Genomic DNA, 15,084 nt, shown 5'->3' with positions numbered 1-15,084 from the left:
TTGCGCTCCATTATGTGTCTCTCTCTCTTTGACATGCTAATCAAACTCGGTCGCAGCAACATTTTTGCATCACATCCGAATAAAAATAAAAATCGCCTGTCTAGACGATTTCCAAAACCAAAGGGCAAATCAAATCAAGCCGTCAGAAGATTTTTTGCTGATACCTGTGTATAGTTTAATTAAAAAGCGCCCGTTTTAGCTCAAAGGCCCCGTCTGCGGCACATTTGAAATGCTTCAAATGCGCGGTGCCATTTTCCGCTCCGATAATTATCGTGCAAATAAAACGAATTTCCACCTGCCCGGGCGTCTGCAGACAAAAGTTACTATGGTGATTCGGGCGGTGGCTAATTTGTGCGCTGGAAATTATTTCTGGAGTGCAGCCCCCGGCCGAGAGGATTACACCTGTCGCCCGTGGAAACGTCCGTGTGATTGGTGCGCCGCGTGCGTTTTGTTGTGCGGCGGCGAGTGGGTGCCGCGCTTTTTCACCGCCGCCGACACGTTTTATTGGCAGGCTTGTTTGCTCCGCGAAAATTCCCGACTAATTAGCGTGGCAAAGTGAGTGCGCCGATATAATGTGCAAAAGCTGCTGCTCTTCTCTCCTCCAAGGCAGCAGACACGCGAAAGTCAATCATTTTAATGAGCTCATGCGAGCAGCCCGAAGGAGGCTTAGGCCATTTTATTTTCAGGGCTTACGTGCATGTAGAGCGCGGGGGCAATAATGTAAGGATTACGCCTTCTGCCGGCGCCGGAATCAAAGCCGAGCGAGAGAGAGAGAGATAATGGCTCTCGCTCCCCTTTCCGAGAGTGCGGCGGCCGAGCTGTCTTTGTGTTGCATATAAAAGCTCCGACTGTTCGCCAGCTGCACACGGGGATCATTTTCCGCGAAAAGCCGCCTTAATTAGGCGCGTGACCTACTCAAAGAAACGAACTTGCATTCGGCTCTTGATCAACGAGCTCAAAAAGCAGCTCTCACGGATTGTTCGTGGAATAATTATTAAGTCTTAAAGATCTGAATTTGCTTGATGGGAAATGTCTTTGAATTTGTGATAGTCACTATGATATTGTTGTGGTTTCAAGAAAGCTTGTAAAATTCAGGAAGAAATTTTCTATCTTCACAAAAGGAAAATACTCAGATTTGCATTAAATAATATCCTTAACTTTTTGTTTATAATTTTTCACTAACTTTCATCAAGCCTTCAATAAACGTGTTGAATTTTTTCTATTAATTAGAGTAATGTTCATGATTATATAAATAATTTAAGTTCTTTAAGCTTGCTTCTTAAACAAACCATTTCTACATTTTTAATTTGATTAAATTTATTCTTTTAGGATTCAGATCACAAGAAAGAAATCATTTTTCCTAATAAAACGTTGTTTGACACTGACAAAGTGCAGCAACTAAAAACAAACTCTCGTTTTTTTTTGTATATCTAATTTAAATTATTATATAAGTAATTTCAGAGAAAACAATTTTTGTAATCTAAATATTAACATGCTAAAAAAACTTCAATCATAATCGCTGCCAGATGACCACATCTGCTCAGTTTATTTAAATAACCTCAGTGGAAACAAATTTAACACAAGCATTATTTATTGAAATCATATTTTATGTAATATCAGTGATTTTATTTGATTGGTGGAAAACATTCAAAGCGATATATTTTTCTTGTCATCTAGAAAGTAAATATGTAAAATAATTAAAATAAATGATAAAATAAATAATGATAATTAATAAACTTATGTTTGAAATACATTTAAATGATTGTTAATTAAAGAGATTATTAAAAAATACTTTTTGAATATTAAACTTAATATTTTGTAAGTTCAACAAAGAAAAGTTAAAGCTTAACATTTTAACTATACCTTTTAATTACATTTATTTTCGCCGCGCCTTTTCCTTTTAAGCAAAGCAACAAAATCTTGATAATTATCCAAGTGGGAATTTGAAAATTTTCCAAAATATTTTCCCAGCTTTTTTATGACAGTCTGCTTTTGCATCGTCTCATAATTTCTCTCTTTTTGAGGGATCCAAGTTCAGAAGTGAGTTGGTACGAAATTTGTCTCCGAGCTGCAAGTTGTCACTCGAGCAAATTCGTTTAGGCCCAGATAGCGAATCCTCTCAAGTCCGTGCACCGCACCTTGGGACGTAAAAAATTGAATTTGCAAAATTCATCCGGCAGCGCTGCATTAATTTTCAGCGCTCGAGAAATTACCATCATTAATCACAATTTTTAAGCGAGATTTTTATCCCGTTCGCGCGCGCATTATTACATTACACGGCAGAAGGAGAAAAGTCATGAATCTCGGCTCGTTACGCATATATAATTTGGCCGGGGCGTGTATAGAGTGCAGCGGCGGCTGACAGGTGATAAGTTGGCCGCCGCTCGTCCGCGTGGCAGCTCTGATTACGCGAGCCGGGCGTTCTGTCTCTCTCGCTCCGATATAAATTACCGGCGCAGGGATGATGCAAATTCAGCGACGGAGAAACGAAAAATTGAAAGGGAATCTCGAGTTTCCTCGGCTTACTGCCCCGCTGCTGGCTGATGCACGTCACGTAATCAATCACACTCGAGTTGCAGCGAAAATTGGAACCGGCTGCTGAAAAATGGCGGAAAAAACATCAAGAGTCGGAGAAACGCGCGCCACCGGATAACTCTCGCGTGATATTGAGTGATAAAAAAAGGCGGAAAACGAATATATATGTGTGTATGTATTTCTGATTAGAAAAAAAAAACGAGATCTGTGCTGATGGAAAAGGTGGATTTGGATTTGATCGTGTTTTAATCAATCTTGTGATGTTGTGGAATATGCTTCTGGGAAAATTAGAGATCAGGTGAACATGTAATTGCAGAGATTTTTTTCAAATCAGAAAATTCTAAATTTATTAATTCTGATCTTGATTAAAAACTGTGTTGATTGAGAATGATTTAGTATGTAATTCATAACTAATGCTCTAATCCTGACATTTTAAGTAAAAAGAACTAAATTTTTGAGTTGTGGTAGAATTTCAGTATCGAGGTGATTTTAATTTAAAGTCGGCTTTCCCTTGATGGGTTTTGTGAGTTTCTTCATTTTAAGAAAAACAATATCCTTGCTCTAAATGTTTCTGCTGCAGGCTGCAGCCGTAATTCATGAAATGTGAAATTATTTTGGCAATAATTAGTAGTTTTATTTATTTAATAAAAGTTTTTTAACGAAATAGTCAATTTTTTAGAAAATTCTATTTAGTTACATTGTCAAATTTTTTGGAAAAGTGAAAAAACTTGTAAGTCAAAAGAAAATTTATAAAATATTGATTATATGCTAAAAATTAATTTATGTACTAATTTTTGTCAATATAATTTCCCTGCTCATTTAATTATGCAGCCCGCAGCCCAAATTTAGAGCAGGATATTGCTTTTTTATTAAACTATAAACAACTCACAAAACCCATCCAGGAACAGCCGAATTGAAATTTAAAACACTATAAATATTGGTGATTAGGAAATTAAAACATGAATAATTTATGACTAAAGCTCTACTAATCATTAAATTTATAAAATTTAATGAAATGAGAGGGTTTATTTACTAATTACAAATTCATCTTGATTAAAAATTTTTTTTATTTAGTACAAAACTTATGACTTAACTCAAATCCTGATTCCTGACATTTCATTTAAAATAAGATCTTAAATTTTTATGAATACCATGGGAAATAATAATTAATAATTTGGGACTAAAGCTATATTGTTTGCATATTGTACTTTAAATATTTAATGAAATGAATAGAATTAAGAATTTTAGATATAACTTTGTATTGACAAATTTATCATACGCGTGCAAATTTCCGAGGAATGAAAATTCTGCGTATTTATTGAATCAACCTTGCAATATGTTGGTTTTCCTGTTGCTATTTTATTACACCTTTTTCTGAGAAGCAAACTAATTTGAGCCGCAACATTTCCCTCTCACTTCCGGTGCAAACTGTTTGTGCTGTTGTCGCATTGAAGTATAAAGTTGCCGGAATTCGTGCAGCAGATGTGGGCAAAGAGCCGCAAATTTGGTCGGCGCAACATCGAAATTTCGTGTCTCGGGCCGCGTGCAAAGTACACAACGGGCGGGCTGGCGCGGGCGAAATGAGTTTGGAACGGCGAGGCACTCTCTGCGCGCTCACTCAATATAGGGCTGCACCAAAAGGAAGGAACTATCAAAGACATCTGACAGGTCATTTTCCGGACTTGCACCCCGAGCGAGCGAGCGGCCCGGCGCCCATCCACCGAGGAAAGAGAGAGAAAAAAAAGAGACACTTACTTTCTCCTTTTGCAAAAGCCAAAAACCAGCAGCTTTGAATAAATACACAAAAATCCCCGCCTACGAACAATCCAGAGCCGATTTTTTTTGTTCGGCTCACCAAGTGAAAATATAAATTTTTTGCAGGCAAACTGCCGGCGCTTGGGATTACGATTATATGAACGCGCGTTCTAATGTGCTGCAAAAAGTTTGGCGCACTTTTTGCGACGCGCCCCTCTTCTCAACCGACGACGACGACTTTTTAATATACACACGAAACTTTTTCGCTGCAGCATCAAATGGAAATTGTATTCCTAACTGACTCGACTGCCGAGCGACTAACGAGAGAACATTATAATATTTCTCAGGCGCGCGCGTCACACAGCGAGACACGTTTCCCTTCTTAGCTGGAAAAATGAAAATGCCACATGTCACTCTCCTTCCCCTGCCCGAAATTCAGCTCGTTTTTCCGCTCATTTAGATAATAATAACCCTCCTTTTATATAAATTCATCCAAATTTATACCGTCGGGTTGACAGTAACAAATCGCTTTCTAATGTCCCCTCCGCCGACACCGGAGAGTGTATTTTGTTGCATAAAGTACAGGTGACGTTTGTAGCATCGCATCGATTGCTCTTTTCAAACAACTTTTCTCTATTCATTCGAGTAGAATTCTCTTTGGTTTCCGCGCGGAAAGCTGTGCAATAATTCAATTTGCCGTCGGCGGCGCAAGGTCGAAATTCAATTTGAACAAGAAGGCTCATTTTCGCAAATTGCGTTAGCGCGTGGGTGGGTGGCGAACGAGTCATTAATCTTCATTTCGAGAATCATAATTTCCCTCAGCTATACTATGGCTGCGGAGAGCTAGAGACGTACAGATGTTGCCCTCGTCGATTATTGCGCGCTGCTAATTTCACAGGCGTGCGGTGTCCGAGGCGGAAAGCCACATTTGCGTGCAACAAGAGAGATTGTTGCATATTATAAAGGGTGCGAGCGTGAAACCAGAAACTGCGTAGTTGTAATTTTTAATTGTAAAAGCTCTTGCAGGAAATTAATAATTAACTTTCAAGCCGCCACAATTTGGCAGGTTTTTTACATGAGTAAATTGAGTATACAAAATTGAGGTCTATGGAAAGATTGTATTTATTTTCTGGCTTTTTTCGACTTTTACTGAATGCGTTTTTTGAGTCATTTGTTGTTTATTAGATGAAGAAAATAACAATTAAATTAAAAATAAAAATAAAGCTATCGAATGCATTGCCGAATTTGAATTCAAACCAATACGTCCCTATTTTATGTCTAAGAAAAAAAAATGGAAATTGAATATAGAGATAAGAACCGAGGCTGAATGCAGCTGATGAGGTTTTTTTAATCTCGGAAGTTTTAGCAAAATTCTTGCTAGTGGTTTTGCCGATTTGTACAAAAATTCCATTTCTTTTCAAATAAATTGTTTTCAACGATTAAATGTAAGCAATGTGATGTTCAACTGGGACAAATAATAAAAAATAAACATTTAATATTAAAAAATTGACATCTTTCAACTAACAAAATTATTAAAATTAATGTACCAACCAATGTCATGAGCAAACGTGCTGCTTGCTGATTAAAGATCACCTCTCTATATCAATTTGTCAATAATATGAGTTTTAAAAGTTATCAAAATTTTTGTTGAGAAAGTTTTTTTTTTATTGCTGATTTTGTTTATATTTTTTCTTGCTCATGAAATAGAGCAGATTGTTTTTTGAAATAAAATCAATTTTACAACAAGAGCAAAGCCCGTTTTCTTCACCTACATGATCTTCTTAAATAAATAAATATACTTTTTTTTATCCAAAACTGAAGCTCAATAGTTTTTGCCATCTGCCGCCCTTTGCCAGTAGCAATCAAAGTTGGCAGTTCGGAATTCGCCAATTATACACATGAACAGCGTCGGGGGCGAAACTTGACAACAATCGCGGCCGAAAAGTTTGTTTCGTCCCCGTGTCTGTGTGTTGGTCTCATTACGCGAGCGCTAATGAAGCAATACAAAGGCCGAGAGGGCTGCTGATTGCACCGGACTAATTAAAATTCACGCTGCGCCCTTCGTCGCCAAGTTGCGCCGGTGGCTGGCGAGATGTGCATTCATTGGCCTATTTCCGCCGCGTAGCTCATCAAGTACAATGGAACGTGACACTTATTGCCATTAAAACGGAGTCATATTAAGCAGCAGAGCGAATGTACGACGGGCGCAATTACATACAACACGCGAACGGGGCCGCGCACACACACACACTCCGCTACAATATAATATCTTGTAGAGGAAGGAAGGACTACTCGAGGCGCATAAATTGCTGCTTAACATGACACCCTAATGATGATGAGGGCGCTTGTTGCGCGCTCTCGTCTCTTCTTTTATTGCTCAAGACGCCCCGGTTTCAATTACTTTAATTGGGGGGTTCGTTTTGTTTGCCTACCTGCGCGCACGTCTCCCTCCCTCAAATTGATCGGGCCCTTGTTTGTTTTGTTTTTCTGCAGCACTCAGAAAGCGCAAAGGGCTTCTAATTGGCTCCTTGAATTTGGAGGATTTTTTGCATTCTCAGAAATTTTCGACGAAAATTCAAATATTTTTGATTGAAAAGTGATACCACTTCAAGTCTCGATAATGGATGTTTTCGTTTCCTTGAAAAATAAGAAAATCAAATTTAATGCTATTTATAGTGAAGTCTACAAAGAGCTTTTTTCATTTAAAAGAAATTGGAGATGTTGAATATTAAAAAAAGGAAATTCAGAATTTTTGGTAAATGAAAAACATATTAATTAGTTTATTTTGTGTGTGTATGTATTGATGGAATGCCATACACGTGCAACAAGCTAAAAAATCACTAAATATAAAGCAAAATCGGCTATTAATTCTTTACTCAGTTTCTTGTAAATTTAATTTTTTACAGCGCAGTCCTTGATACAACAAAAAAATACATCTTTTCAGCAAAATTTACAAACACAAATAATGGCGCTCTTTTAATTGTATCATATTTATTTATTCATATTTTCTTATTATATTTAACCAATTTATAATTAATTTATTTATATTTTATATTGCATGTAAATAATATTTATCATTTTTTTAAGAATTAAATAAAGTAATAACTACAAATATTTTTCATTTGCTTCTGGAATAGAAGTGTAATTACAATTCTGGCAAGACTGAGTATTAAATTTTAAATTATATATCAAACCAATGCCCCGCTTATGTCATGCATTATATATTTACTGATTAATTCTTGATCATTAAGGGTAGAAGTGCTGGTTATTATGAGATATTTTTCAATGTTCAATTAAGAATTCTTTGATATTCAATTATTCATAAATGAATTCGTCAATAACTATTAATTATCAATGTGTAAGAAATAATAGTATTTTAATTACTTCCATGGGTGTGTTACATGATATAATAATAATTATTGAATTTTATTTTTCAACAACTTAATGGCATTTCATCAAACTTAAATTCACGTGTGTGGAAAATTAACAAACAAAACGCAGAATTTATAGTACAAAAATTATTTTATATTGATGCGTGAATTAATTATCGCGTGTCCATCATCGTATTAAAAACAGATAACTTCCTATCAATAAAGCTTCTTCTTCATGAAAACTTTCATGTTAAGTGGATTACAAGTCAGTTCTCGAGGGGCGAAACTTCATCATTTCCTTTACAAGTCCAAGCAAAACTGCGATTTCCATCAGTATCTCTAGCGTGATCGCGTTAAAACGCACCATCGCATTAAAAAAGCAGAGAGCGGCAGGAAGGAGGAAGTACTCGGCATCATTATTTTGCTTTTTTATGCTTGGAGCAACTTTGTGCCTGGCGTATAATTAAGTTTGGAATCACCTTGCAGGCAGCGCGAGCAAAGTTTGCCCGAAGACGGGTGAGAGGTGCAAAACGCGGGTCGGCCCTCTCTCGGCCGGTTATAAACTATCATTAAGTGTCGATGCGGAGTCGCAGTGTCGCGCGCGCTCGAAAACAACTGCCGCCTCCGAAGACGCCGCCGCCGCCAGGCAAACTTTGCCAGGCAGAAAGCATTCAGCCGTGTAATTGGCAAATTATCGAACTTTTGAAACTTGATATTCGATGTGACAAGTCGGCCCGAGAGAAGCTCTCGCTCGCTCGCTCGCGCCCGATTGCAGCACGCTTGATCTGCGAATTCGGCACATTCGGTTAATTGGCGCGGAGAACAAATCAAAGTCGAGTGAGAAACCCGTCATGCACGCACGAAACGACGTGATACGCTTCGCTCAAGTAAGGCGATGCGCTAAAATTACACCTTCCGTTGATTTCATTTTTCGAAATCGAGCCAAGTGAAGCCAAAGATTGTTGCAATCAACCGGTAATATCAAATGACGTTATTATTAGCAACTGTTATGTAAAGTTTTTATGTTTCAGAATCAAAAATAAATGCTTCGTTACTATAAAAGCTAATGATAATAACCATTCATACTTTCTTTAAATGTATAATAATTATATAATTTATTTATTTATTTATTATATTTAAAGTTTTTTTATTATTTAAATTAAATTTTTAATTTAATTTGCAATATTAAAACTAAATTTAGTGAAACACGCATAAAATTTTTTCAAGAGTGTTATTTCAATTATTCTAGATAAAGTATAATATTTTTCAAAACGGCAGGACAGAATGAAAAACATAATAAAATATATTCATAGTTTTAAAATCTGTGCTTTGCTCCCAATTAAGTAAAAGGCTAAATAGGCACTAGTATAAAAATTCAATTTAATTATAATTTGATTATATATATATAATTTCAATCGGTTTCACTTATTGTTTTTCCTTGATGGGTTATGCAAGTTTGTTATTGTTAAAGAAAATAATCCTCCTCTGCATGTTTTGTCTGCGGGCTGCAGCCAAGATTCATTAGATGTGAAATCGTTTTGACCAAACCCTGCTCATCAGCTCTGTTATGTTGGCCAAAAAAAAGATGTCTACCTCCCAGAGCCATAAGGCCCCATGGCTCTGACGGCAGCAGTGTAGCAACATAATTTCGGAATGAGCAGGGTTTGGTTTTGACAAGAATTAGTACAAAAATCGATTTCTTAAAATTTCTTTCTTTCAAATTAACACATTTTTTTTCTTAAACGATAAAAAAAAACTCACAAAACCTATCGAGGAAAAGCCGATTTTAAATTCAAATCACCATGAATCAACTCTCGTTCGTGAAATTAAAAAAATACAAAAAGTTCAATTATTAGACTAGCTAATTGTAAGGTTGTTCTTAATTAAGCAAAATATTAGAAAATTGGAATATAAATTAAACAGTTTTCTAAAAAAATCTCATTGTGGCTTGAATGAAAAATTAATTTTTTATTTCTATTCTAAATGCAACATCAATTTGTAAAAATTTATACTAAGTAAAGAGACTAGCAATTTAATTGCACACCTCCGGGCAAAAAGCGATGCAACAGAATCCGAGGCAGTGAATGCATCGGTAATTACTCGGCTTTGATAAATAGCTTTGCAGCATTGCTTCTCAGCGCTAATCTAAAAGTTCAAAGATTAAAGAGAGAGGCTCTGTGTGTCACTCGGCTCCGTACCTTGGAGTAATTATCGGGCCAAGTCGAAGCGACGCGCACAGAGAGCAGAGGGCTTTGTGTTTGTACAAGTAGCAACGACGTAGACATTGAACGTGTGTGCATCAAACTCTGAAAGCCGGCTCTGGAACACACGCCAACTCTGTTACAAAGACACCCTTTGACGGCGCCGAGCATTTTCTAATAATTAGGTGTGCCTCCTTCATTCTCCCACGGAACAGTTGAAAGTTGAAAATCGGAAAACAAGAGCAATTTGCAGAAGTTTTTGAACTTATTCCAAGAGACATTAAAATCTAATTACCGAAAATTTATATCAGTCACTAGAGTAATCTATTATTTATACTCAACAAGGCTATTTTTTGCTATTTAAATAAATTAATAAAGATTTAAAAGTTTTTATTTTAATAAAGAAGATTTTATAATGATTGAGGATTAATATTTTTTTAGGGTCAGGGCGGTCAGGCCAAGTCAGAGTCGGAGTCGGAAGGCACCACTCAATTTTATATAGTTTATATTTTATTTATTGGGTTATTCGAAATCAAAAGCATCAGTTTATACGACGGAATGGTAGAGTTTGAGTTTAAAATCGGCTTTTCCTCTATCGTTTTTAATGTCTCTTGTTTCATTACATATTGTGAAACAATAAACAACCCAAAAAACCCATCGAGAAAAAACTGATTTTAAATTCAGACATCATGAATTTTAAATCCAGATAGGAACACTTTTCTGACATTCTAGTTCAAACAGAAATTTCATTTTGAAACATATTTATTTTTTTAATAAACTGCAAAAGTGGTAAAATAGTTAGGGTTGGACGCAGTTAGCGCTTTTTTTGTCCATTTTTAGACAAAATAATTGACATTTTATTGGAAAAAAAGTTAACAAACTTCTTTCAAATGTGTTTCAAAAGTGGTTTTACCACATTTTTAATTTGGGTGATTTAGCAGACGTCTTCGCTGTTTGAAATTATTATTTTATTTTTATTTTAGTGTTGGCTGACGTAAAAAGAGTATATTTACAATGAATTTACATTTTGTGGGACATTAAAAGTACAATTAACTGGTAATTAGTCAAATAGGTAATTTTCTCTCAGTTTTTTCTTAATTTGAAAGTCAACATTTTAGAATAAAAAAGTTTATTTGTCGTGTTTAAAACTATAATTTGATCTTGTCTTTGCTTGTGGCCAAGTTGGTGCTAATGAATCAATAATGCAAAGCTCCACCTGCCGATAATCAGCGTGCGTGTGAGACTATGAAGGCATACCGCGATCTATTACACGTACTTTGCTCGCGCCCTTCCTTATAGACTTTGGCTTCGTGTTCTTCGCCGGCGGCGCAAAACGTAATTACACGTACGCGTATCTTTTGAAATCGAGCCCCGGCGCTCTACCTGCCGCACTGCCTCCGAAAGTCGGCAAAAATGCGCATCAGAGAGTTAATTAAACTTTGCCTCGGCTATATTTGGATTTGGCCGCATCTAGAGCGCGAGAGCTCACTTGGGGCGGTTGTGAGCGAGTGAGGGATGTGAATACATTTGAGCCTCCGAGGGAGATTGGGAAATGCAACGTGAGGATGTAACATAGATGAGAATTTCAGATTTAATTGGATTTGCTTTGGCTCGGGCATATTTCTCTGTTGGTTTGTCTTGTAATTAAAGATGAATACGGAAAATGGAGAGTTTTAAAATATGATAGATGAATAATGACTCATTTTTAATGACAGTACAAAATGCGTTATAACAATTGGTTAAAGAAACTACAACAATAGAAATATATTTTTAAAGCAATTAATGACATTTTATTTTATGCTTTAACGTGATAAATAAAATAGTTAAAAAAAAGTTAAATAAAATTAATATTTAACTTGTAACAAATTTATATATAATATTATTTTTTTTAATATTATTTTCATTTTAATTTAAAAAGTTTTGTTTTTTAATTGATTAACTTTTGTTCCATTCATTTTTACGGTAAGGAAAATAATGCATTTTTTACAATCTTATTAATAATATACTTAGCAATTTAATTCTAGCTCATGGCAAATTATATTTGTTTTCTCCAAGCTGGGAACAGCATTCAGAGCTTGTGTTCGTATCCTTATGTCTATATTGAATTAAATTTATTGTTTTAATGAAAACCAATGAATGCTGAACATGAAATATTATGAACGTCAGAAATTTTGAGAAAAACGACCAGTTTATTATGCTGACTAATAAGTGGAAAATCTGAACTTTCCGTGCCTCTTGACTGCATAGGACCCCTTTTTTTAAATTGTTGCTGATATTAAACAAGAAGATACGAGTCAAGAGCGAGTCTGGCATTCCACCGACGAAAATTAACCCCTCTCAACCCCTGGCATTCTCTCCGGCTTATGCAAGCGGCGTCCAGGCTCGAGTGCCACACCGGTCTGTTCGCCCACTCGTCGTCGCACAAAAGGTGCGGCGGTCATCGAGGAATTTGTTAATAAAAGGGGCTCTCTCTCTCTCTATTTCTCTTTGGCTGCGGCGACGACGACCAGGACAATATATCTCATTATTAATAAACAAACAGATAAATAAATAAATAAATTCGCTCGGACGGCGGAAGAATGAATCGGGGGGTTGGTGTCCGTGCGCAGAAGCGCCGCAGCGGTGCCACGACTGGCCTGGGTGCACCGTGCAGGCCACGCCCCCCCACCTGTGACGTCAGCGGTGCTCTATGGGTGCGGGAACGGCGTGGCCGCGGCACGTGGCGCGGCCGCCAGGTGGCTCGCGTGCGCCCGGCGGAGTTCTCCGAAGCGCGCGCCGCCGTACAAGCGCACCCCATCGAGAGCCGCGGCCGCCGAACGCGTCATTCGTGCCACGACCACCCTCTAGGCAGCCAGCAGCACCCGGCCAGCTCTCCCTCGCCGCCAACTATCTGTTGCACAAACTCTGAAACACGAACGCGCGTTTCCCTCGCTTCTTTCCCGAGATTTGATATATATTTATTGTATCTCGATCGCAGAAAGAACCGGAAAGCAAATTTCAAATTCAGATATTCTGGCGCGAGCGCTTCTCTATGAGCCACGAACTCGTCAGGTATAGTTCGATGTTGGTTGTTCGGCTTTTGATGTTCAATGTTATTTCAGAACAAGGCTTTTCCACTTTCCAGAATAAAGAAAACGAAAAGCTGAACGGATCTGGAAGGCGGTTACAATTCCACATCCGTCTGACTATGACAAATGACTGTTGTTGGTGTTTTATTATCAAACTCGATGTTTTTTGGTGTGCTTAAAACTTGATATTGTCCACGGGGTTTGCTTCATTAATCAAGCAAACCTTGAGCAAATCGGTCTGATGGATTTTCGATGAAATCTCGCTGATAAATAACAAGAGTAATAAAAGTGTCTGGCTCACGAAAGAAGAAAGAATGAAAAAGCGTAATGGCTCGAGGAATAGATTCATCACTGCCTGACTCGCTCCTTCTTTCTTTCTCTTTTAAGTAAGTAAGACACGTCGGTGCACGCACGAGTTGCATCAACCTTGGGCCGGCCATTTGTTATTTTGTGCGAGGAGCGCGAAAATCGATAGAGTGGCCCCGAAAATAAAGGAGCAGCCAGCCCGCGGCTCATTAACTTAAAATATCGCCGCTTTACAACCGGTACTTTATCTCCGCGTAAAAACCCCTGAGAGACAAGGGCCGAGTTCTTAAAAAGAGCGTAAAACTTTCAATTTTACTGCCGGATGTGTTTTACGTCGACCGATTTGCACCTAAATTACAGACATGGAGGAGTTGGCGATTAGACGGAGAAATAATCGATACGCGAAACCTTCAACCCTCGTCAAGCATCAGGAACTTTGTTTGAGCGAGGGATGTTTTAGTATGTAGAATAATAATGTTATTTTGAAGGAAGGGAAAAAGATCTCGCTGCTAGGCCAATTGATGTTGCTTTTTTTGTCACTGAAATTCATTGATTGATTGTGAAATTTTCAAATTCCTCTGAAATTTAAGTCTACGGATAATAATAATTATTAATTTTATTGTTACTATAATCATTTGAAAAATATTTATTGATTAAATAAAGTTCAAAACCATATTTCAATTTAAAATTTCCAATAAAAATATAGCAACCAGTTCCTACTGAATCCGTGAAAATTGTGTAGATATTTCTATGAAATTTAATTCAAAAGTCATGCAATGAGATTTTAGCTAATATTTTGTTTGCATTTGTATTAAAAATTAAACTTTTATAGAATCTGAAGTTTTAAAGCAACCAAGATAAAATTGTGACGAAAATGGTTAGAATTGATAATTTTCTATAGAATGTGTAAAGAAATGAAAAATAAAAACCATAGTTTCAAAATGAAATCCAAAATTTTTAGACTTCGGGAATGAACCAAATAAAGGTTGTATTCAAAGTAAGCGACCCACTTTCATCGCCACCCAAGAGAGCATTTTGCCCATTTTGAAAGGAGCGAGACGCCCGGCGAATTCCCCTCGCCGGCCGCCAAGTGCAAATTTCTCGTGCAAACACACATTCGTCTCCCCATTCTCGTTGCCACCTTTCTTTCCTTCTTTTTCTTCTAACGTGTCCTTGGAGAGGGCGCACCCTCTGCCAAGTGACGACATCCCCCGGCAGCTTGCGACCCCCGAATGTTAGTCGCACCTTGTCGAGCTGGCGTGCATCATCTGCTCTTTCGCTCTCTCCAGCTTGTCTCTTCTCTCTCTCCTCGCTCTCTCAGCCGCAGGTTTGTTTCGCGAGCAAAACGTCTGCCTGATTTGATGTGTTGTGTGTCTGTTGGTGTTGATTTGTGTGCTCGTTCGCGGCGTGCGTTGTTTGCAGAAATCAAAATGGCTGCCACCGCGGTGCCGAGCGCACCAAACACTCGCGGTTTACACTCAAATAATTAGTTAAAATTTACCTCATTATTCAAGCTAAGAATAGAATATTAAATTTTCTAAATTAAATCAAGTATTTCAAATTTTGAATAAAAGGAAACGATTTATGAAGGATTTTTGTAAGTTTTTATATAAGAAAAAAATTATTTGTATTGTAGGTTTTAACTTAAATTTAATGGTTATGCAACCGGCCGCACTTTTATGATGCACGGGTTGCATATCTTAACATTTATTTTCTTGATTTCCACCAAGCCTTTGGTAATTTCAATCAAAGCAAGAAGCATTTTTCTCTTCTCCGGTCGCAGTTCTTTATATAATTTTAGAATTATTGACTGGAATCGCCCGATTTTGCGTGAAACTGGCGTGTTTT

General features: G+C 37.3%; 1 protein-coding gene across 11 annotated transcripts in view; it reads left to right on the top strand.

The window, feature by feature from the left end:
• LOC132198925 (CUGBP Elav-like family member 4) overlaps window positions 1–15,084 on the top strand; it is a 394,396-nt gene that overhangs the window by 263,983 nt on the left and 115,329 nt on the right. For 2 of the 11 annotated variants that reach the window (XM_059623246.1, XM_059623252.1), the window contains exon 1: window positions 12,702–12,913. The exons of the other annotated variants lie outside the window; for them this stretch is intronic. The gene's annotated coding sequence lies outside the window, so the exon portion shown is untranslated. Of the gene's footprint in view, window positions 1–12,701; window positions 12,914–15,084 lie in introns of those variants that run through there. 11 annotated transcript variants of the gene reach the window in all.

This window comes from Neocloeon triangulifer, unplaced genomic scaffold (genome assembly GCF_031216515.1).
Source record: "Neocloeon triangulifer isolate White Clay Creek 2 clone unplaced genomic scaffold, ASM3121651v1 ptg000013l, whole genome shotgun sequence".
Classification (NCBI taxonomy): domain Eukaryota; kingdom Metazoa; phylum Arthropoda; class Insecta; order Ephemeroptera; family Baetidae; genus Neocloeon; species Neocloeon triangulifer.
Note: the sequence above shows the minus strand (reverse complement) of the source record. Positions and strands in the feature narration are given on the sequence as shown.